Consider the following 25099-nt stretch of genomic DNA (forward strand, 5'->3'; position numbering starts at 1 on the left):
GTTAAATTTGAAAGCTTCTTCAATAAGACAGATGCTCTTCTAAGCTTAAAATACCAGTTAATCCTCAAGTGTATGACACAGGTACTATAATCATCCTAAAATTACAAGGGAGGAAATGAAGAAATTGAGGGGAAGAAAGCTACACTGCCTCTCAGGTGTATACACAGCAGAGGGTAGAGGGTACACCTGCGCTTGAATACACACAGGAAATGTCTGGATGTATATATGGGACCTCTTAAGAGTGATCACCTCTTGGGATGGATGAGGAATCAGAGCTTACTTTATATTTCACACTTTATGGAACTTCAATTTTTTTATGTTGAAAACGCACTCCCTTAAAATATACTTTAATGTACAATATGTGTAACATTTCCAGTTTTCGACCCTGAAACCTCAATTGCAGGAATTTAAAAGTTGCCCAAGAGTGTAGAGCTTTCTAGTGCCAGCCTGGAAAGATGAACGTCAAGATTCTTTGATTTACTCAATCCTTAGATTCTTCTAGTGCATAAGATTGACTTTTTACTGCTTGGTAGAGTGTGTAATTTCATAAAATACACATCAAACTCATCCAAATAGCCAGTCATTTAGCTGTCTACGTGGTGTACTTATGCATTCTGTCATACTGTGAACAAAATACAGCCGAATTTGATCAGCCTGTTTATAGTTTAAGACAGGGACCTCTAAATGACTCCTCTTTGGTATGTTTCTGGAAAGGTCAGGCACCAGTGTATTTTACCAAATAAAACTCAGGTTTGAAGAATATGCCTTCTAAACTGATTTTTACTACCTGAACTATAAGTTTTACAGGGCTTCTTTGTTAAACTGCCCTGACAATTTCCATTTCCAGTTGCTTCAATCATATTAACAGAAGGTAAAGTTCACAAATAGTAAAATACGTCATTGCACTGCACTTGGTTTTCGGAAATAGATCACAACTGACAAACACACAAGACACCGTATTTGGTGTTCCAATTCATGTTTGGGTTGGCATATCTCACGCGGGGCAGGAAAAGATGTCCTACCACAAATGGAAGCATCTCATTACTCAGGAAATAAAACATGTCTGCACCCAAGACTTGACAAATCCCATTAAATATACAAAAAGAATAATGGATTTTTTTTACCTGAAAGATAGACAGAAAGGTCAGAGAGGTAGGGTAGAAAATATCTGCATAAGAACATTAGCTCTTAAAAAGGTTTAAAAATATATGTGTAGAATTCCACCAGAATGCAGGAATTCTTTACAGAATCATTTCTCCTTCCAAAATACGATGCCATGCTCTATCGCAGGGAGTGTTTTCTAGGAAATTTAAATAAGACTGCTTGGTTTCTGAATGTTCATTAAGAGATCAACAATCTATTGTTTATTTTATGAGTCAGCATCTATTTCTTGAGCCCCTACATGCCAGACATGAGGCTAATACTATGGGAGAGATCAGAAGTAAAGAGCCAGTGTCCAATGTTTTAGTCATTTGACAGGATAATTATAGGAGGCTGGAAAGACTCAAGGAAGGGACATATAACTAAAGATGGGTGGAGGCACTGTCCATCAAAGTGGTTCTGAAAGAAGTGTCATCTACCCTGGGATCTGAAAAACGGTTTTGTATTACTTCACCAAGGAGGGGTGGGTGGTAAGAATGGATGGTGAGAGCAAATCTCATGCATAACCCAGGACTTGAGAAAGAACATGACAAATTGTGGTGACTGCTGTATAAAATCTAATTCTTGTGGGCATTTAGCCTTATATTGCTTTGTCCCTGTTCTCTAGCTGATGTGTATGCATTAATCTGTCATTTCCATTCTAGAATGTACATGTGTTAATGATTGAGTCCTCACATATTTTGTACCCACCTTCATCAGTTAACATTCCATACCCACCTCGGTGGTTGTTCTCAAATAAATAAAATACATCATCAAGAAAATACTTCAAGTTTTAAAAATAACTTCTTTTAGAATAGCTCGAGTCAAAGTCAATGTGATTTTTTACAATGAAAATTTCTACTTATGAGAAGAAAGCCAAATTGTTACAGCTGCAAACATGCAACTAGGATGAGGTCATGTAAAGAGACAAGCTCCATGTGAGCTCAAACCAAAAGTGCTCTAAGGATTCTTTGACTTGGACATGGGTTCCCAAATGATCCATGCCCCTTTTTTGTGTGTGTGCTTAGGCCCTGATACATCTAATTAGAAAGAAATTAGATGTCCCTGCATGCCCTGAAATTGACATACACACATCTTATCTTGGTGTCTGAATTACTATTAATACAAACTTTAAAGGAGAAGTGTTCCTTCTACAAACCTCGTTCAATCAGTCACCCATTCACTCAACACATGTGTACCATAATCTACTACGTGATGATAGGACCAACAGGTACTGGCAAGGTTTGCGTTCGGTTACACTGGTTGTTAAAGTATTGGAATACTGCCATGACTCCTGGAAAACAGTTTCTTACTGAACCCCCCCCACCCCAGCCTTGACAAGTTTTACCCAGACATCCTGGTTACCCTGACTCTTCTTCCAGGATCCTTAGAATAATCTCGCAATCCAGTTAAAACCTGGCACAGATAAGGGGGCATCCAGGACCCCTCTCCAGGCCTTTGGCTGGAGTCTGGGCTTGCTGGTCGGTGACAGTGCCATACTGGCAGGTCAATACTGTGACTGTCACAATCCAGTCCAGTCTGCAGACTAGGGCCACAACACAAAATATTTGCTACTTGTCTGAGAAGAAGTAAGGAACAAAAATGTAGACTTACAGCAATTTATCCCACTCCTGGGCATATACCTGGACAAAACTATAATTCAAAAAGATACATGCACCCCAGCATTCATAGCAGCACTATTCACAATAGCCAAAACATGGAAACAACCTAAATGTCCACTGACAGATGAATGGATAAAGAAGAGGTGGTACATATATACAATGGAATACTACTCAGCCATAAAAAAGAACAAAATAATGCCATTTGCAGCAACATGGATGCAACTAGAAATTATCAGACTAAGTGAAGTAAGTCAGAAAGAGAAAGACAAATATCATATGGTATCACTTATATATGGAATCTAAAATCTGACATAAATGAACCTATCTACAAAACAGAAACAGACTCACAGACATAGAGAACAAACTTGTGGTTGTCAAGGGTGAGGGGGAAAAGTGAGAGGGACCGACTGGGAATTTGGGGTTGGTAGATGCAAACTATTACATTTAGAAAGGATAAACACCATGGTCCTACTGTATAACACAGGGAACTATATCCAGGCTCCTGGGACAAACCATAATGGAAAATAATATTTTAAAAAGAATATATATATATATGTAAAACTGAGTCACTTTGCTGTACAGCAGAGATTGTCACAACACTGTAAATCAACTATACGTCAATAAAATTTTTTTAAAAAAGAGAAAAAACTTATAGCAATTTGACAAACTACCTTTATATATGTTAAAACTAATTAATAATAAAATGGGGTTTGTATTTTGTCTCTGCTTTCTTTTATTTCATTTTTCTGAATTCATTTTTATTATATTTTACAAAAGCATCAATCCACAGCAGGTTTGAAATAAAAACCATGGGTCCTGAAATATACAGAGTACTTTTGAGAAGCAAGTACTCTGCTAATACCAACTCTGCAGTGAATGTTACATGTAAAGAATATGAATGAGGGCCTCCCTGGTGGCGCAGTGGTTGAGAGTCCGCCTGCCGATGCAGGGGATACGGGTTCGTGCCCCGGTCTGGGAGGATCCCATATGCCGCGGAGCGGCTGGGCCCGTGAGCCATGGCTGCTGAGCCTGCGCATCCGGAGCCTGTGCTCCGCAACGGGAGAGGCCACAACAGTGAGAGGCCCGCATACCACAAAAAAAAAAAAAAAAAAAAAAAAAAAAAAAAAAAAAAAAAAAAAAAGAATATGAATGAAACATATAAAAACACAAAGCCCAAGCATTCTATTAGCATACGAGAAGAATCCTGGCTGCTCTCTAAGGTTCTCCCCAAGCCAAGCAAGGAAGACCGAAGAGAGACATGTACACACTGAATCTCTACATTGGTTCAGGAAACATTTGGACCTTCTGCCTCTCAGCTGTTCTGGTTAAAGTGTAATTAAGCAGTACTCTCCCTAAACAGTTTTGGTGAATATATTCAACCATTCTTGCCTTGACCACATTCTTCTAGTCTTAGCAGTTTATATATATATAAAAACATGTATACAACTTAGGTGAGTGATACATGTAAGTGACAGAGAACATCCTCTCATCTAAACAATAGCACAGAAGAACTAAAACACCCACCCCAAGGGGATTAGCCTGAGAAGTTTTCTGCAAAACTATGACTCAGAAACAATGAAGCCAAGAATTCAAGATGAAATATATCCTGCCTTATCCTTTAATATTCCATTAGCATTATTACACTTAGTTTTAAGTCATTTCTTTCCAGATAATTCTCAATTATTTTGTTGGAAAGATTTAAATTTGATTTTAACTGAGAGCACCCTATCAAACATATTAAAATATTTCCACAAAAATTAAAACAGCTTTTAAAAAATAGCTCACTCAGGAGTAGTTTCATGGGTATATACAAATCCTCAGCTGGTAGAGGTAAATGGTGAAATATTTAGAGATAACCTGATATGATGTCTGGGACGTGATCTAGTGGTGTGAGGAAACTGAGAAAGCTTGGATGGAATAGGACTGACAGTAGGAGAAATGTTGTAGCTAGGGGATGAACATGTTAAAGCTCCTTATACCAAATTATTATACTATTTTCTCTGCATTTGTGTATCTTCTGAGGAATTCTAAAATAAAGGTGAAAAATACATAAAATATTTGTAGGCATATTTTTTCAACAAAGTTTATTTTTCCTATGAAACCAGCAGCAAGGAATTAATATCATAAATAAATGATAAACTAAAATTTATGAGTACAATATTTAAACCATTAATGAATTTTTATAAATTTCAGTTTTAATATAATGGGATTGGTAACCTCAGGCACAGAAACATGTGAAAAATACAAGAGTAAGATATGAATTCTCTGAAAGTGGAGTAAAAATGTAAAGTGCTTAAATTTTCTTTATTTCTTTACAAAAAGGTGTTTGGGAAAAACTTCAAAATCCAGAAAACTAAAAATAGGCAATTTTTTTGCCAATTATATAGCAAATAAAAGGGGACCTTGAAATTAAATTTAAATTTAATGAAAATTTTAATGGTTTACCATTTATATCTTCTACTCATAAATATCTCATGAATCTAAAACTTGTAATAAATTGACAAGTTAAATTTACAGTATCTTGAAAATGTATCAAACACAGCAATTCTGGAATCCCAAATAGGATGGTTGCTGTTTTCCAAAACAACTTACCACACAGACTTTAACAGAATACTTAATGTTGAGTCAAGCTGTGAAAAAGAATGTTCTTTTTCTCTTTCAGATTTTTAAAAATTATTGTATCTTGTATTATTTGTCATTCCTTGGATTGAATATTATGGAAAAGTTGTGTTTCATGTGAAAGAATTCTGCTCTCCATTGATATAGTGAAGATTATTTGCCCAATTTAAAGAACGTAGTACAATTTAAAGAAAAAATGGATAGAATGTTTCTGCCCATGTATTTTTCTTAAACATTGGCATTAACAACATTTGTCTGTAAGTGAGCTCTAGAAGATGAAAGAATAAATAAACAAGTAGAAACGGAATAGTAAAGAAAAAGTCAGAAACAGATGTGAACGTTTAATCTGGCTGCTGGTTTTTCTCACATCCACTTATGCCGAGTTGTGATTTTAGATCGCATACATACAACATAGTCATATGTTCTGCTTATAAAATCAAACTGAGTTATAAGAAATTACACATGGCAGCTTCTCATAGATGCTTTGTACTTTGAGAGTCTGAGGAAAGATTCTTATGATATGAGCAAACCATCCCCTGCTCTAGCTCTGATGCAAGAGTCTATGGGTTACTGAATACTCTGGGTACTCTGGGCTCCAGGAAGATTTACGTTGATGATCTAAGGAAGTTAAACACACTTAAACACCCCTGAGAAGAAAACTCTTTGGTGTGAAAAATGACCTGGCCAGAATGTCTATCAATTTGTAAGCCAAGTCCTTATACATTTTGGTTTTTCTGCCTTTTTTTTTTGATGTGGACAATATATTTTAAAGTCTTTATTGAATGTTACAATATTGTTTCTTTTCTATGTTTTGGTTTTTTGGCCACGAGGCACATGGGATCTTAGCTCTCCGACCAGGGATCGAACCCGCACCCCCTGCATTGGAAGGCAAAGTCTTAACAACTAGACTGCCAGGGAAGTCCCTGGAAATGTTTTGTATCTTGAATTTTTTTTTTATATATCTGGGTGGTGGTCACACCGGTTTCCTTTTCACTGTGGGTTCGTCCCTGACTTTGGACTTTGGCATGATTTTTTTTTTTAATTTATTTGTTTATTTATTTTTGGCTGCATTGCGTCTTCATTGCTGTGCATGGGCTCTCTCTAGTTGCGGCGAGCAGGAAATAGTCTTCGTTGAGGTGCATAGGCTTCTCACTGTGGTGGTTTCTCTTGTTGCGGAGCATGGGCTTTAGGTGCGCGGGCTTCAGTAGTTGTGGCATACAGGCTTCAGTAGTTGTGGCTCGCAGGGTCTAGAGTGCGGGCTCAGTAGCTGTGGCACACGGGCTTAGTTGCTCTGTGGCATGTGGGATCTTCCCAGACCAGGGCTTGAACCTGTGTCCCCTGCATTGGCAGGCAGATTCTTAACCACTGCACCACCAGGGGAGTCCCTGATCCATTTATATTTGCACACACCTTGTTGTCAGCCAGATCCCAACAATACAGTCTTTAACCATCAATTACACAGCCACCCAAAAGGAGTGTTATAAGACCACTGAGTTTGTGTTGAACAAAAACTAGTAGTGAGAAAAGACAGTCATCTGTGATCTAATTTATCATTGTACAACTCAAAGATAGTAGAGACAGGTAATTCACAACTTCATAGTATTGATGCACGAATCAACAAAATTCCTACTTAGCAATAGCTTTAGTAAGTCAGAAACTGAAAATTGTGAGTTTCACCAAAGCTAGTATCTTAACTCCTAAGATACCTACAAGCAGCAAAAAGGAAACCTGCCTTGTTTCACACCTTAACAAAACCAAGAAGAGGGGCAAACAGCAAGAAGACCATATAACACACCTAACTTGCTATAGCAGACCAGCTCCTAACTAGTTATTACAAAATCTTTGGAAGTGCAGTGAACATGTTAGCTGTATTAGTGTGAAAGGACATAAGTCACTGGAGTCTGCAGGAGACACACACACACTATGTCCACCCATTAAAATCAAATTAGGGAGAATATGGAAAAGGAATCAGAAAGCTGCACTGTTTTTTCCCCTTGCAGAATTTGAACTGCCAAGACCAAGGCTAAGAGACATCCATGATTTATTTTTGTTAGTTCATCAACTTGTGAAGCAATGTTATATCTTATCTCATTTCTATTTTCTCTATATTCTTCTTGGATAACCCTTGTTATCTGCATCCCATCTCAACCCCACTTCCTCTTCTACGAGGGTCTGCCATGAAGTACATGAGGTACAATGATGATTCCCCAATCCATGCTATAATTAGGAATCATCAGTGTTAAGAGGAACTCAGAGCTTTTATGAATTCATTTAGAATTCTGGAAAATGCAAAGGAATCCCTATAAAATTACACATTATTATCCTGTCAATTGAAATGTACAACAGTCTAGAGGTGGGGACTTGCCTATATTGAAAACTCTGCATCCTGGGCTTCCCTGGTGGCGCAGTGGTTGAGAGTCCACCTGCCGATGCAGGGGACACAGGTTCGTGCCCCAGTCCGGGAAGATCCCACATGCCACGGAGCGGCTGGGCCCGTGAGCCACGGCCGCTGAGCCTGCGCATTCAGAGCCTGTGCTCCACAACGGGACAGACCACAACAGTGAGAGGCCCGCGTACCACAAAAAAACCCACAAAAAACCAAAAGAAACTCTGCATCCTTATGCTGGTGCATTGACCTTTTTACCACCACATCAATGTCATCAACAATAAACATTTGTAGTGCTTTTTTTTTCCTTCAGCTTAAATATTTATATCCTGTATAGCTGCCCCACTTAATCCACAACGTGTTTTTCAGGTTGTATTTTAAAGAAGAAAAAGTAAATGAGGATAAACAATTTACAAAAATATAAGCAGAATGTAAATATTACACTAAAAATATTTAGAGAAGAAACAGAATCATCATCTTCAATGCAAGTTATAAAAACCAGCTATGGGAAAGTTGTAGTGCCTGCACAGAGGGGGAAAAAATCTCAAAATCAAGTTATCAACGTGAAAGTAAAAAGGAAATAAAATCATTATATGGTTTATCTTTGCTTTATTTTGGGAGAGTATGTCAGCATAGCCGATATGCCAAAATACATCTGAAAGCACCTGAATTTTAATTAATCATCATTTTCTATCCATTTTAAAAGGACATGCTGACAGGCAAATGCCAATCAAATTTCAACTCTTCTAGTGGTCTACCCCTGAAGGAAAATGAATGATCTCCAACAACTAAGATGGATCTTAAAAAAATAAAGAAACAGAGGTATTTCCTGAAAAAAATTCTAACATTCAGAGCAAATTATCCAGAAGGAGCTTAATCATATGTGACTTCAGAACCCTAACTGAAAGAATTTTTAGTGATCAAAAATTTATTATGTGGGCCCATTTGCAGGTACTACAGTATAATAAGTATTTTAATCCATTGATCTCTACTTTTTAGTAGACTTAATTGTTCAACCTCTCCAAGAGAATTAACTTGCGTGCAGTTTTCCAATAAAAAATCTGAAAGCCCACCATGAGGGAAATATGAAGATTGAATCAAACACGGACTCTGGCCTCAAGAAAGAGTGTGGTCATAGAACTAGACTAAAAATGGAAGTGCCATAGAGGATTAAGATTGGACTGTGATAGAAATTAAAAAGGAAGGGGGTATGATAAATTATTAAGTATGATATATCATTAAAGATATTAAAATTTATTTCCATTAAGTAATCACATAGTTTCCCATCACTTATAAGATGAAAAGTCATAGATGATGAATAGATAGATAGATAGATAGATACTATTTTACTGCCAACTGCAACTTAGAAAAATATTAATTGAGGACAACAAAATTAGTTGGATTTTAAAAATGTAGTGATGACATCACAATGACCTGGCATTATCATTCTAAAAGAGGATTTCTCAACCTCAACCCTATTGATATCTTGGACCAAATAATTCCTTGTTGTGTGTATGTACTGGTGGGGGTGGTGGTGAGGTAATGTTCCACGCACTGTAGCATGTTTAGCAGCAACCCTGGCCTATACCTACCCTTTAGATACTATAGCAACCCCTCACCACAATTGTGACACCCAAAAATTTTCTAGAAATTGCCATTGAGAACCATTTCTCTAAATCATCCTTTAGACATTAGCTTAGATGTTACTTTTTCCAGGAGAGCAATGTTGTCTCCACTATGTGCCACTGTATGCACCTCTACATAACTGTTTACCACATACGATAATTACCTATTCACTTATCTGCAATTCTCTATAGACTGTTAAGTTTACTTTCATCTGGAACTGTGTTTTATTCACCATTGGTTCTCCGCATACCAATAAGCCTAGGCAAATATGTTGAGTAAATCAATGAAGAAGGAAGAAAGGAAGAAGGTAGGTAGCTGAAGAGGCCAATGCAGAGGGGAGGGGCCCTTTCCTGCACCATAGGACACCAGTAGATCCTGGCAGCACCCTTGCCCTGAGTTGTGACAACTGGCAACATCTTCAGACATCACCAGATGGTCCCTGTGGGTGAAAAGTTGTCTCTAGCTGAGAATCAGTGCTCTAGAAGACTATACAAAGAAGTGGTAAATATTTAATAAAGTTCAGTTTTGATATAAAAAGCAAATAGATTTTGCAGTGCTTTCAGTGTCCTACTCAATCAAAAACACTCTGATGCACTAATGGCTGTATGACTTTGGTTAAATTAAAATTTTGAGCTTTAATTTCTTCACCTGTAAAACCCAAATAATGATAACTCCACACAGTTCTTTCATTCAACAAATGTTTACTATTCTGTGCTATCTGCTGGACAGATGCTGTGCAACGGTGGCACTGTTATGGTCTTTGCCCCCATGAATTTTATACTCTGGGTGGTAGAGGGACTGTATCCAACTATCTCCCATATAAGATTTAAATTACAAATTGTGAACATAGAGTCTATGAAGCTGAACACGGTTCTATGAAAACATATAAAAAGACTAGGGTGTCATTAGGATTTCCCGAGGAACTAGCCCTTGAACTGTGGCTTGAGGGAAATGTGAATGCTGACTATGAAAGGGGGGCAGGAGGAGAAGGGTAGGAAGATTAAATGAGATAATATGAACATGAAAACATAGGTCATGAGGCTGGCCTGATGCTCTGTGGAAAATCAATGAATGCAAACAACGGGTCATAAATAATCAGCACCATCACTGACAAAACGAACAGACAGTAACAGGACATTAAGCAAAGTCATCTGATTTAATACCTTTCTCACAACTAAAAAATATTCATGATTCATTTTACAGAATTTTACACTAATTAAGAAAACCATGTTACAAGAAAACTATGATAATAGTAGGGTTAAAATAAAAAGGTCCTTTTTGAATATAGAATGTTGGTGCCTTTAACACCTTGACTGGGTATACAGTTTCCCATTGTGTTGGATATGATGGTAAAATTCTTCAGTCAGGGAAAAACAAGGATTAGCACATAGTCTGGTTAATAAAGCCCTACTATTCCAATTTGCTAACAGTTCCTATGAGAACTCCAGCCATCAGTTAAACAAATCATTTGTCTGGGAACAGAGCGTTTACCATATGCACGAGTTACTAATTTCCTGGACATTATCAGCCATTAGCTGGTTTCCTGTGTCCCAGCAAAGGCTGAGGTGAACCCTGATTGCCAAAATTGCACATTACAGACATTAATCCATGGACCATTTCCTCCACGTAAGATATAATAACACTCTCTATCTGTAGTTCTTTTGTCAAATATATATGAGAAAGGGCCAGAAAGTTCAAGTGAAGGGAAATGTGTAAAAAAGGAAAGCTAACAGTGTACTAGTGTAATTATGCTGGTGAAACTATTAAAATTTTGGGAACTTAGAGCAGTATGGAACAGAACAAATCACCAAAGAGCTTTTACACAGCATTTTGGGATTTCTTTAGAACTCAGAGTGTGTTTCTCTTAAGATTAAATATGCTTCAAAAATACCATTTTAGTAGATGAATTGCAGGTTTGCTATAACCTATCAAACCACTATTCTACAAAGACTATGTCTACCACAATTATTCTTGGCTATTTGATCTCATCCAAATTTTTCACACTTAAAATTATTTCTACAATAGGTCTTGGTCTGCATGTTGTATTATTTTAAAGCTAGATTTCTAGAAGGAAATGAATAGGTCAAACTCAGCAAAGTAATTTCTGGAAAAGTCAGACCAATTTGCATTTCAACAATTAGTAACTTTGCCAAAATATGATACTTCTATTTGCTTTAATCATTGCAAATTTGATAATAAAAATATCTTATTTTTGTTTATATTTCTTTTATTACTAGTAATATTTATGATTATTTTTAATGTTATTGGCCATGTATATTTCATCTGTGAATTGTCAGCTCATGTCTTTTCTTATTTACTAAATTTGAATTTAAGAATATTTACGAAGTGAGGTAATCACTATGTATATTAAGAAGATCAGCTTTACACTTCAACTAGATAGTGTTTCTGTGGCTTCATTTAGAAGACTGAACATATAATTTTGTGGTCTTACCTCCAACAATAAGTAATCATTACTCCATTGTCTCCTAATTTTTAGCCTCATAGTAAATATGTAAAGAGCTAATTTTTTAAAAAATTTACTTATTTATTTTTTAATTTTTGGCTGCATTGGGTCTTCGTTGCTGTGCGTGGGCTTTCTCTAGTTGCAGCGAGTGGGGGCTACTCTTGGTCGTGGTGCACGGACTTCTCATTGCGGTGGCTTCTCTTGTTGCGGAGCATGGGCTCTAGGCATGCGGGCTTCAGTAGTTGTGGCACACGGGCTCTAGAGCGCAGGCTCAGTAGTTGTGGCGCATGGGCTTAGTTGCTCCGCAGCATGTGGGATCTTCCCAGACCAGGGCTCAAACCCATGTCCCCTGCATTGGCAGGCGGATTCTTAACCACTGTGCCACCAAGAAAGCCCAAAAGCAGCTAATTTTTGTGCCCTTTTTAGGTAACCAACTTTTTCCCCCTGCATGGATGTATGTACATTTACAATTTTTTTATTTAACTGTTTAAATGATCCCAAAATATCTATAGCTATTATGTCTTTTCATTTTGCTTGGAATTTTTTCAATTCTTTCAATCTCCATGAAAGGATGCATCAGCTCTGGAAAGATGGCTTCAATTGACATATTGGGTTATTGGTTCTGTTTCAGCTTATTTCTCCTTCTGGGTGATATGCTCGTTGTTACACTGGATCTCCACCCTCCACCCTCCATGTATATCATATTCTCTCTCATTTTACCCAAAATTTGACAATTTTGTTTTTCTGCATACTGGGAGAGCTTCTTTAATCAAATCTTCAAGACAGATTTAATTTTCTATGGTGTCAACTCTGTCCCTAAGTACCACCAGTTTGGAATCTAGTTCTGTTAATGCACTCTTTTCTTTGTAATATTTCTTCAGTTCACTAAGTTCCTTTTTCTCCTTAGCTTAATGTTTCTGGATTTTATCCTATTGAATTTGGACTCAGCCTTTTCCCATCCTTGTAGATTTTTGTTCCTTTTACTGCACATTTGGCATCTTCTAGAGAAGTTGATCACAAATATGGTTAACCTTCAGAATCACTGAAGAAACTTTTAAAAAATACACATTCCCAGATTCTGCTTTTAGATACTCTTTATTGAAAACATAAAAAGAATGAAAAAAATCTCCTCAGATGAATATGATGCTCAGCAAGCACAATCAAAATAGAAGATGCCGGTATTTGACAACATACTGTGTGTGATGTGGGCTTGTTTGTGTGTTTGCATGTAATATCTTCTTCTAGAAGCTAAGCAAGGAGAGAACCAAGGAAAACTAGACTTAGTTGTATAAACTAATTAATAATAAGGTAGTGGGGTGTTAAGAATCTCAATTCTGCTCCAAGGTGTCAGTATTGAATATGGTATTCTTGAGTGTTTCTAGAAATTTGTTTTCTGTTAATCTTGGTTTTTCAAAGTTATGTATTGGTTATTTTTTCCTCTATCTTGTATATTTCATGGGGGAATTTGGAGTAGCTACTTCAGGGATTATGAAACCAGAACTGGGTAGATACTTTGAATGACTTCCACATTAGTAAATCAAAATTTTTATTTTCTGGGAGTTTAGAATACAGACTTCTGTGTGTTGTATTCAACACCAAAGTATTCTCCAACAAGAATACTCTTATTTTGTTTGATATTGTATCTTTAAAAATTGGTGTAATTTCTTACACAAATAACTGACCAGGGTTCCTTCTAAAGCCAGATCCCTAAGAATATAAATGTGAATGTCAGTACCCCTACAATATGCCATTATTCTTACAGAATATGAACTATATTTTTGAATAACAATAATTTCAGCGAAGTCTATCACCTCTCGAGCAATTTACCTTTGAATTAGTAAATATCTTTATGTAAAATTTCTTTTGCACTGGGCTTATCAAGCAGTTCTTTTCAATTATCTTAAATGTAAATAACAGGGAAGACAGTCTATGTCTGACATAAAAATATTATTACCAAATCGATCCTAAAAGCCTAAAGTCTTTCAGCAGTATGAGAAAAAAAAAGGATAAAAGTTATTTATCAGTATGAGAAAATAAGCTCTTAGTATCGCTTCGCCTAAAAGTTTCTTTTATTGAAAGGCACAAGAAGTTGCGTAAGTCACTTTTCCAGAGATATTAAGAGAAAAAAAAAATTTCAGTAGGGAAAGAAAGTTTGTATTTGTTTTGAATTTCACCATTTTCCTGAAGTTGGACATTTCCTTTTTGTTTGGAATATTTCTTAGATATATATGGAGCATGAGCAGATGTGCTCACGTAGTTGGAATGTCAACCCCAACTGATTTGGCCAGGAGACCCTGAGTTTCATGGTGTGGTTGTCAAGTAGTGGGTAAAATGTGTGTCCTGGAGTTGGGGGGGAAGGAGTCCAGCTGGATATGATGCTAGCTCATTCACAACACTCAAATTTCTATCTCTCCCCTCTGTAATGCATTCATGAATAGTTCCCATAAATATTGAAGTGATTCAAATCATGTGATGCACAGAAAATCAGAGATTGCAGAGGCCTATTATTTAATTTTGTTATTACTTTAAGCTCCACTTTCAAGCAAAGGGTAGACAGGCTGTGAAGCTGTCAAATATTTTTGTATTTATTGAGTAATTGCATGGGAAAATGATGTTAATAAAATACCTTTAAGATCAGCTCGGTGCTTTGTGACCACCTAGAGGGGTGGGATAGGGAGGGTAGGAGGGAGACGCAAGATGGAGGAGATATGGGGATATATGTATATGTATAGCTGATTCACTTTGTTATAAAGCAGAAACTAACACACCATTGTAAAGCAATTATACTCCAATAAAGATGTTAAAAGAATAAAAATAAATAAGTATTTTGTAGATGTATGTATGTGCACGCATGTATGCATATGCAATTGCATACCCAATTTCCTTAAGGTTTTTAAAATGTAAGAGCTATTCATCTTCATTTTCAAATCCCTGGCATATGTCTTCTTAAGAAACAAAGATGTCCATCGTATCCAATAAACACCATCACCCCCAATCCATAGTTGGAATGATTAGCTCAAACCATTTTTGGTGAACTCAGGAATTACGTCCTCCCAGATATCTGGTTGGGAAATGAATTAAAGGAATATTCCAGAGCAAAAGTTAGTTCAAGGTCACAAGGATTTATCAGAGTTGAAAATTATTATAATAAACAACACTGGTTATTCATTTGTTCATTCAATCATTCTTTCATTCAAAAAAATTCATTAAGTTACTACTATGTAAGTCAGAAACTCTAAAAGACTCAGAAGTCCACTGCATTAATGATTTTTCTCCAGTCTGCTTCTTCACTTTAGAAATTAAATAGCCAGAGAGTGACGTCACAACATGACCAAGTAAGATATCCTTCACCCGTATCACCCTCTCAACAACAATTTGGCATCCATCCACAGACAAAAGTGCCTTTGCAGGAGCTGTGGGATCCAGCAAAGGACCTGAAAGGAGTCTCACACAGCTCTGCATCAGGTAATAGGAATACAGAGCCTAATCCCAGCTGTAGATGCTGCAAGGGCTCATGAACTGGCACCAGTCCCTCTCAGCTATAGTCCTGGAGCCCTGGAGAACAATGTCTTAGACAATCACTCACGAATGAGAGAGCCTTTATTGAAGTCCAGGTTTCCAGTCGAAAAGTTATAGCACACAGTTGGAGCCAAAGAATACAAGTTTGGATGTACTGGAGAGGGTGAGAGAAAAAGTTTGACTTTACTCATGCCAGCCTTCCCCTAAGGTGGCACAGTTTAGTGCCAAGAGAGACCATCTTGCCCTGCGATTTCACCCAAGAAGGAGATGAGCATGCGTGTGAATGCCCAGCTTCCCCAGCTGTGGGGGACACTACATTTCTCCCTTGTCACATCCAGATTATTGAGCTGCATGACTGGGGTGTGAAAGAGGCTGGGAGAGTGGCAGATAGGAATTTCAAAGGGTGTTAAAAGGGATGAGGATCCTACTAATGGCACTGTGAACTCCATCAAAAGTCCACTTGCAAGGCACTAGGGACACCCTGCTTGGCCCATAACTCTGAGTATCTCATCCACACCCACCCCCACACTGTGCACTCCTGGTGGTGGTAAAAATGAGTTTTGGAAAATGGCTAGTGAGCACAGATGGAAAGTAAACCTGAACCTGCAGGCCAGGAAGACACCACAGACTTGAACTTTAGCCTCACACTGGAGAAAGCAAAAGAGAGTATGTCAGCACCCAGGTAGTGTGCTGTAGGATCAAAAGAAGGCAACAAGCTTGAGAGCTCTGCCAAAAGAGGGAGCAAGAAGTGTGGGCAGGTATATCCACAGAAAGTCCAAAAAAGCCTCAGAATCCCTAACAGGGCTGAGGGAATGTACTTCTTTCCCATGATCAGATAGTAAAGACTAGAGGGGGTGACTGCCACTTCAAATGCAAAGACAGCAAAAGACAACATCAAGGAACATGAGAAATCCAGGAAACATGACGTCACTAAAGGGTCACAATAATCTTCAATCCCAACAATATGTACATCTGCAATTTACCCAATAAAAAATCAAAATAGCTCTTTTAAAGATCAATGATCCAAAAGAAAACACAGAAAGACAATTAAGTGAAATCTGGAAAATAATACATGAACAGAATGAGAAAACAAAGATATAGAAACCACTTAAAAAGAACCAAACAGAAATTCTGGAGTTGAAGAATACAATAAATGAAATGAAATGCAGTAGAGACTACCAGCAGCAGAATGTGTCAAGCAGAAGAAAGAATCTGTGAAATTCAACTGTGAATTATGCAAGACTTGTGAAATTATCCAGGAGAAGAAAGAAAAAAGACTAAAAAGTAAAGATGGAATAAGTGAACAATGGATTACCATCAAGAAAAACAATCTGCAAGTTATTGAAGTTCCAGAAGGAGAAGAGAGGGAGAAGGAGGCAGAAAGCTTATTCAAAGAAATAATGATGGACAGATTGGTTCAAGATGGCGGAGCAGAAGGACATGCTCTCACTCCCTACTGTGAGAGCACCGGAATCACAACTAACTGCTGAACAATCATTAATAGGAAGACACTGGAAGTCACCAAAAAAAGATACCCCACATCCAAAGACGAAGGAGAAGCCACAATGAGATGGTAGGAGGGGTGCAATGACAATAAAATCAAATCCAATAACTGCTGGGTGGATGACTCACAAACTGGAGAACACTTATACCACAGAAGCCCACCCACTGGAGTGAAGGTTCTGAGCCCCACATCAGGCTTGCCAACCTGGGGGTCCAACCACAGGAGGAGGAATTCCTAGAGAATCAGACTTAGAAGGTTGGTGGGATTTGATTGCAGGACGTAGACAGGACTGGGGGAAACAGAGACTCCACTCTTGGAGGGCACACACAAAGTACTGTGTGCATCGGGACCCAGAGGAAGGAGCAGTGACCCCATAAGAGATTGAACCAGACCTACCTGCTAGTGTTGCAGGGTTTCCTGCAGAGGCGGGGGGTGGCTGTGTCTCACCATGAAGACAAGGACACTGGCAGCAGAAGCTCTGGGAAGTACTCCTTGGCGTGAGCCCTCCCAGAGTCCACCATTAGCACCACCAAAGAGCCCAGGTAGGCTCCAATGTTGGGTAGCCTCAGGCCAAACAACCAACAGGGAGGAAACCCAGCCCCACACATCAGCAGACAAGCAGATTAAAGTTTTACTGAGCTCTCCCCACCAGAGCAACAGCCAGCTCTACCCACCACCAGTCCCTCCCATCAGGAAACTTTCACAAGCCTCTTAGAAAACCTCATCCACCAGAGGGCAGACAGCAAAAGCAAGAAGAACTACAATCCTGCAGCCTGTGGCAAAAAAACCACATTCACAGAAAGACAGACAAGATGAAAAGGCAGAGGTCAACGTAACAGATGAAGGAACAAGATAAAACCCCAGAAAAACAACTAAATGAAGTGGAGATAGGTAACCTTCCAGAAAAAGAATTCAGAATAATGATAGTGAAGATGATCCAGGACCTCAGAAATACAATGGAGGCAAAGATTGAGAAGATGCAAAGAATGTTTAACAAAGACCTAGAAGAATTAAAGAACAAGTAAACAGAGATGAACAATAAAATAACTGAAATGAAAAATACACTAGAAGGAATCAATAGCAGAATCACTGAGGCAGAAGAACGGGTAAGTGACCTGGAAGACAGAATGATGGAATTCATTGCCATGAAACAGAATAAAGGAAAAAGAATGAAAAGAAAGGAAGACAGCCTAAGACACCTCTGGGACAACATTAAACACAACAACATTTGCATTACAGGGGTCCCAAAAGGAGAAGAGGGAGAGAAAGGACCTGAGAAAATATCTGACAAGATTATAGTCGAAAACTTCCCTAACATGATAAAGGAAATAGCCACCCAAGTCCAGGAAGCGCTGAGAGTCCCATACAAGATAAGCCAAAGGAGAAACACACCGAGACACATAGTAATCAAATTGGCAAAAATTAAAGAAGAAGAAAAATTACTGTGGTATGATATATTTAAAGTGATGAAAGGCAAGAACCTACAACCAAGATTACTCTACCCAGCAAGGATCTCATTCAGATTCGATGCAGAAATCAAAAGCTTTACAGACAAGCAAGGGCTAAGGGAATTCAGCACCCACAAACCAGCTCTACAACAAATGCTAAAGGAACTTCTCTAAGTGGAAAACACAAGAGAAGAAAAGGACCTACAAAAACAAACCCAAAACAATTAAGAAAATGGTCATAGGAACATACATATCGATAAGTACCTTAAACGTTAATGGATTAAATGCTCCAACCAAAAGACACAGGCTTGCTGAATGGATACAAAACCAAGACCCATACATACACTGTCTACAAGAGACCCAATTCAGACCTACGGACACATACAGACTGAAAGTGAGGAGATAGAAAAAGATATTCCATGCAAATGGAAATCAAAAGAAAGCTGGAGTAGCAATACTCATATCAGATAAAATAGACTTTAAAATAAAGAATGTCACAAGAGACAAGGAAGGACACTAAATAATGATCAAGGGATCAATCCGAGAAGAAGATATAACAAGTGTAAATATTTATGCACCCAACATAGGAGCACCTCAATTCATAAGGCAACTGCTAACAGCTATAAAAGAGGAAATCGACAGTAACACAATAATAGTGGGGGACTTTAACACCTCACTTACACCAGTGGACAGATCACCCAGACAGAAAATTAATAAGGAAACACAAGCTTTAAATGACACAATAGGCCAGATAGATTTAATTGATAGTTATAGAACATTCCATCCAAAAACAGCATATTACACTTTCTTCTCAAATGCACACGGAACATTCTCCAGGATAGATCACATCTTGGGTCACAAATGAAATCATATCAAGCATCTTTTCTGACCACGATGCTATGAGATTAGAAATCAATTACAGGGGAAAAAAAGTAAAAAAAAACAAACACATGGAGGCTAAACAATACGTTACAAAATAACCAAGAAATCACTGAAGAAATCAAAGAGGAAATCAAAAAATACCTAGACACAAGTGACAATGAAAACACGATGATCCAAAACCTATTGGATGCAGCAAAAGCAGTTCTAAGAGGGAAGTTTATAGCAATACAATCCTACCTCAAGAAACAACAAACACCTCAATAAACCATCTAACCTTACACCTAAAGGAACTAGAGAAATAAGAACAAACAAAACACAAAGTTAGTAGAAGGAAGGAAATAATAAAGATCAGAGCAGAAATAAATGAAATAGAAACAAAGAAGACAATAGCAAAGATCAATAAAACTAAAAGCTGGTTCTTTGAGAAGATAAACAAAATTGATAAATAATTAGCCAGACTAATCAAGAAAAAGAGGGAGAGGACTTAAATCAATAAAATTAGAAATGAAAAAGGAGAAGTTACAACAGACACCACAGAAATACAAAGCATCCTAAGACACTACTACAAGCAACTCTATTCCAATAAAATGGATGACCTGGAAGAAATGGACAAATTCTTATAAAGGTATAACCTTCCAAGACTGAACCAGGAAGAAACAGAAAATATGAACAGACCAATCACAAGTAATGAAATTGAAACTGTGATTAAAAATCTTTCAACAAACAGAAGTCCAGGACCAGATGGCTTCACAGGTGAATTCTATCAAACATTTAGAGAAGAATTAACACCATCTTTCTCAAACTCTTCCCAAAAATTGCAGAGGAAGGACCACTACCAAACTCCTTCAATGAGGCTACCATCACCCTGATACCAAAACCAGACAAAGATACTACAAAAACAGAAATTTACAGACCAATATCACTCATGAATATAAATGTAAAAATCCTCAACAAAATACTAGCAAACAGAATTTAACAACACATTAAAAGGATCATACACCATGATCAAGTGGGATTTATCCCAAGGATGGAAGGATTCTTCAATATACCCAAATCCATCAATGTGATACACCATATTAACAAATTGAAGAAGAAAAAACATATGATCATCTCAATAGATGCAGAAAAAGCTTTTGACAAAATTCAACACCCATTTATTTTAAAAACTCTCCAGAAAGTGGGCATAGAGGGAACCTACCTCAAAAAAATAAATGCCATATATGACAAATGCACAGCAAACATCATTCTCAATGGTGAAAAACTGAAAGCATTTCCTCTAAGATCAGGAACAAGACAAGGACGTCCACTCTCACCACTATTACTCAATATAGTTTTGGAAGTCCTAGCCATGGCAATCAGAGAAGAAAAAGAAATAAAAGGAATTCAAAATGGAAAAGAAGAAGTAAAACCGTCACTGTTTGCAGATGACATGATACTATACATAGAGAATTGTAAAGATGCCACCAGAAAACTACTAGAACTAATCAATGAATTTGGTAAAGTTGCAGGATACAAAATGAATGCACAGAAATCTCTTGCATTCCTATACAGTAATGATGAAAAATCTGAAAGAGAAATTAAGGAAACGCTCCCATTTACCATTGCAACAAAAAGAATAAAATACCTAGGAAAAAAAGTACCTAGGGAGACAAAAGGCCTGTAGGCAGGTAACTATAAGACACTGAAGAAAGAATTTAAAGATGATACAAACAGATGGAGAGATATACCATGTTCCTGGTTTTGAAGAATCAACATTGTGAAAATGACTCTACTACCCAAAGCAATCTACAGAGTCAATGCAATCCCTATCAAACTACCAATGGCATTTTTTACAGAACTAGAACAAAAACCCTTAAAATTGGTATGGAGACACAAAAGACCCTGAATAGCCAAAGCAATCTTGAGAGAAAAAAATGGAGCTGGAGGAATCAGACTCTGACTTCAGACTATACTACAAAGCTACAGTAATCAAGATGATATGGTACTGGCACAAAAACAGAAATACAGATAAATGGAACAGGATAGAAAGCCCAGAGATAAACCCGCACACCTATGGTCAACTAATCTATAACAAAGAAGGCAAGGATACACAATGGAGAAAAGACAGTTTCTTCAGTAAGTGGTGCTAGGAAAACTGGACAGCTACATGTAAAAGAATGAAATTAGAACACTAACATTCCCTAACACCATATACAAAAATAAACTCAAAATGGATTAGAGACCTGAATGTAAGACCAGACACTATAAAACTCTTAGAGGAAAACATAGGAAGAACACTCTTTCACATAAATCACAGCAAGATCTTTTTTGATCCACCTCCTAGAGTAAAGGAAATAAAAACAAAAATAAACAAATGGGACCTAATGGAACTTCAACGCTTTTGCACAGCAAAGGAAACTACAAACTAGATGAAAAGACAACCCTGAGAATGGGAGAAAATATTTGCAAACAAATCAACGGTCAAAGGGTTAATCCCCAAATATATAAACAGCTCACGCAGCTCAATAATAAAAAAACAAACAACCCAAAAATGGGCAGAAGACCTAAACAGACATTTCTCCAAAGAAGACATACAGATGGCCAAGAAGCACATGAAAAGCTGCTCAACATCACTAATTATTAGAGAAATGCAAATCAAAACTACAATGAGGTACCACCTCACACCAGTTAGAATGGGCATCATCAAAAAAATCTACAAACAACAAATGCTGGAGAGGGTGTGGAGAAAAGGGAACCTTCTTGCACTGTTGGTAGGAATGTAAATTGATACAGCTGCTATGGAGAACAGTATAGAGGTTCCTTAAAAAACTAAAAATAGAATTACCATATGACCCAGCAATCCCACTACTGGGCATATACCCTGAGAAAACCATAATTCAAAAAGACACATGCACCCCAATGTTCATTGCAGCACTATTTACAATAGCCAGGACATGGAAGCAACCTAAATGTCCACTGACAGATGAATGGTTAAAGATATGGTACATATATATAATGGAATATTACTCAGCCATAAAAAGGAACGAAACTGATTCATTTGTAGAGACGTGGATGAATCTAGAGACCAACATACAGAGTGAAGTAAGTCAGAAAGAGAAAAACAAATATCATATATTAACACATATATGTGGAACATAGAAAAATGGTACAGATGAAATGGTTTGCAGGGCAGAAAGTGAGACACAGATGAAGAGAACAAACGTATGGACCCCAAAGGGGGAAAGTGGCAGGGGTGGTGGTGGTGTGATGAATTGGGAGTTTGGGATTGACATATATACACTAATATGTATAAAATGGTTAACTAATAAGAACCTGCTGTACAAAAAAATAAATAAAATAAAATTCATAAAAAAAGAAAGAATGATGGAGACCTCCCCAAATCTGAGGACAGATTTGGATACTCAAGTTCATGAAGCTCATAGGTCACCAAACGAACTTAACTTAAAAGATCTTCTCTAAGACCATTATAATGAAACAGTCAAAAATCAAAGACAAAGAGAACCTTAAAAGCAGAAAGAAAAAAGAATCTTGTAATTTACAGGGTAACCTTGATAAGGCTATCGGCAAATTTCTCAGTAGGAATCTCACAGGCCAGGAGAGAGAAGGAAAATATATTCAAAGTAGTAAAATAAATAAAAACCTGCCAGTCAAGAATACTCTATACTGGCAAAGTTGTCTTTTGGAAATGAAAGAGAGATAAAGATTTCCTCGCAAAATAAAGCTGAGGGAGTTCATCACTACTATACTTGTCTTTCAATAAATGCACAAAGGGGTTCTTCAAGCTGAAATGAAAGTAGCATGAAAACATATGAATATATACACTACACTGGTAAAAGTAAGCATATAGTCAAATTTAGAATAATACTATAATATGGTGGTGTGTTAACCACTTCACTCTAGTATAAAAGTTAAAGAACAAAGGTATTAAAAACATCTATATCTATAGTAATTTGTTAACGAATACACCATATAAAAAGAGGTAAATTGTGACATCAAAAATATAAAAGGAAGGGAGAAAAAGGTTTTGTGTGCGAGTGAGGTTAAGTTGTTATCAGGATAAAGTAGACTATTATAAGATAGTTTATGTAAGCTTCAAAGCAAAGCAAAACCTAGCAGATATACAAAAGATAAAGAAAAGGGAATCAAAACACACCACTAGAGGTAATCATCAATTCATCAACAAGAGAAGAAGAAAGGAACAAGGGCACTACAAAACAGCTAGAACAATTAATAAGATGACAGTAAGTCCTTACCTATCAATAATTACTGTAAATGTACATGGTTTAAATTCTCTAATCAAAGGACATAGAGTGGCTGGATGGATTAAAAGACCTAGCTAACTGCTGCCTACAAGAGATTCATTTCAATTTTAAGGACACACATACTCTCAAAGTGCAGGGATGGAAAAATATATCTGATGCAAGTGAAATCAAAAGAGAATAGGAATATCTATACTTATGCCAGACAAAGTAAACTTTAAGTCAAAAATAGTAAGAGGAGACAAAGAAGGTCATTGTACAATGATAAATAGGGGTCAATTCATCAAGGATATGTAACAATCATGAATATATATGCATTGACATCAAAGCACCAGCATTATATTAAGCAAATCCTAATTTCTGAAGGGAGAAATAGGTACAATACCATAATAGTAGGGGACTGTATTATCCCACTTTCAAAACAAATAGATCATCCAGACAGAAAATCAATACGGAAACAGTGACTTAAAGTATACCTTAGTCCAAATGAACCTAACAGACAAATATAGAACAAATATATTCCATCTGACAGTAGCAGAATACACATTCTTCTCAAGCACACAAGAAACATTCTCTACGATACGTCAGATAAATAAATAAATCTAAGCAAATTTAAGAAAACTGAAATCATACCAAGTATATTTTTCAACTACAGTGTTATGAAACTAGAATTTAGTAATGGAAGGAAAACTGAAAAATTCACAAATATGTGGAAATTAAACAACATACTCCTGAAAACTCAATGGGTCAAAGAAGAAATCAAAAGTAGAATAAAAAAATATATCTTGAAAAAAACCGGAAGAGAAACACAGTAGGCCAAAACTCAATGGATGCAAAAAAGCAGTTCTAAGAGAAGTTTATAGCAATAATAACAAAACACACATCCTTTCATGGCAAACTCTAAACAAATTAGGTATAGGAGGACCATACTTCAACATAATAAAGGTCATATATGACAAGCCCACTGCTAACATCATACTCAATGATAAAGGTTCAAAGTTTTTCCTTTAAGATCAGGAAGAAGACACAGGTGGGCACACTCACCATTATTCTTGAACACAGTGCTAGAAGTTCTAGACAGAGCAATTAGGCAAGAAAAAGAAAAGGCATCCAAACTGGAAAGGAACGAGTAAAATTGTCTTTGTTTACAGATGATACGATGTTATATACAGAAATCCCTAAGACTCCACTAAAAAACTGTTTGAACTAATAAATGACTTCAGTAAAGTTGCAGAATACAAAATGAACATACAGAAATCAGTTGTTTTTCTATACACTAACAACAAAATAGCTGAAAAAGAAATAAGGAAAACAATCCCATTCACATTAGCATCAAAAAGAATGCAATACTTAGGAATAAATAAAATGTATTGATTGACTTTTCCACCCAGTCACAGGAAGCAACATCTTCCATGGTTACTAAAATTTCCCTTGAACAATGCTTCTCTCCTTCGTATGTGAAAGCCTTTGAGAAATTTCCTTGTTTGGCTGGTTTACCAGCAGGCCCCACCAATGTAGTGACCCCTGGACACCAAATAGCCTTCTTACTCTCATTTACCTGGAAATGATAAAAGCCAAGCAATAAAACCAGAGTAAAAGCAATATTAATATTGTCATAGGCCGAAAGAAT

At 37.1% G+C, this 25099-nt stretch overlaps 1 protein-coding gene across 6 annotated transcripts in view; it reads right to left on the reverse strand.

The window, feature by feature from the left end:
* RBMS3 (RNA binding motif single stranded interacting protein 3) overlaps nucleotides 1-25099 on the reverse strand; it is a gene marked incomplete at both ends in the record, with an annotated part of 717356 nt that overhangs the window by 358564 nt on the left and 333693 nt on the right. The window lies entirely within an intron of this gene.

This window comes from Hyperoodon ampullatus (assembly GCF_949752795.1).
Source record: "Hyperoodon ampullatus genome assembly, chromosome: 10".
NCBI classification, from domain to species: domain Eukaryota; kingdom Metazoa; phylum Chordata; class Mammalia; order Artiodactyla; family Ziphiidae; genus Hyperoodon; species Hyperoodon ampullatus.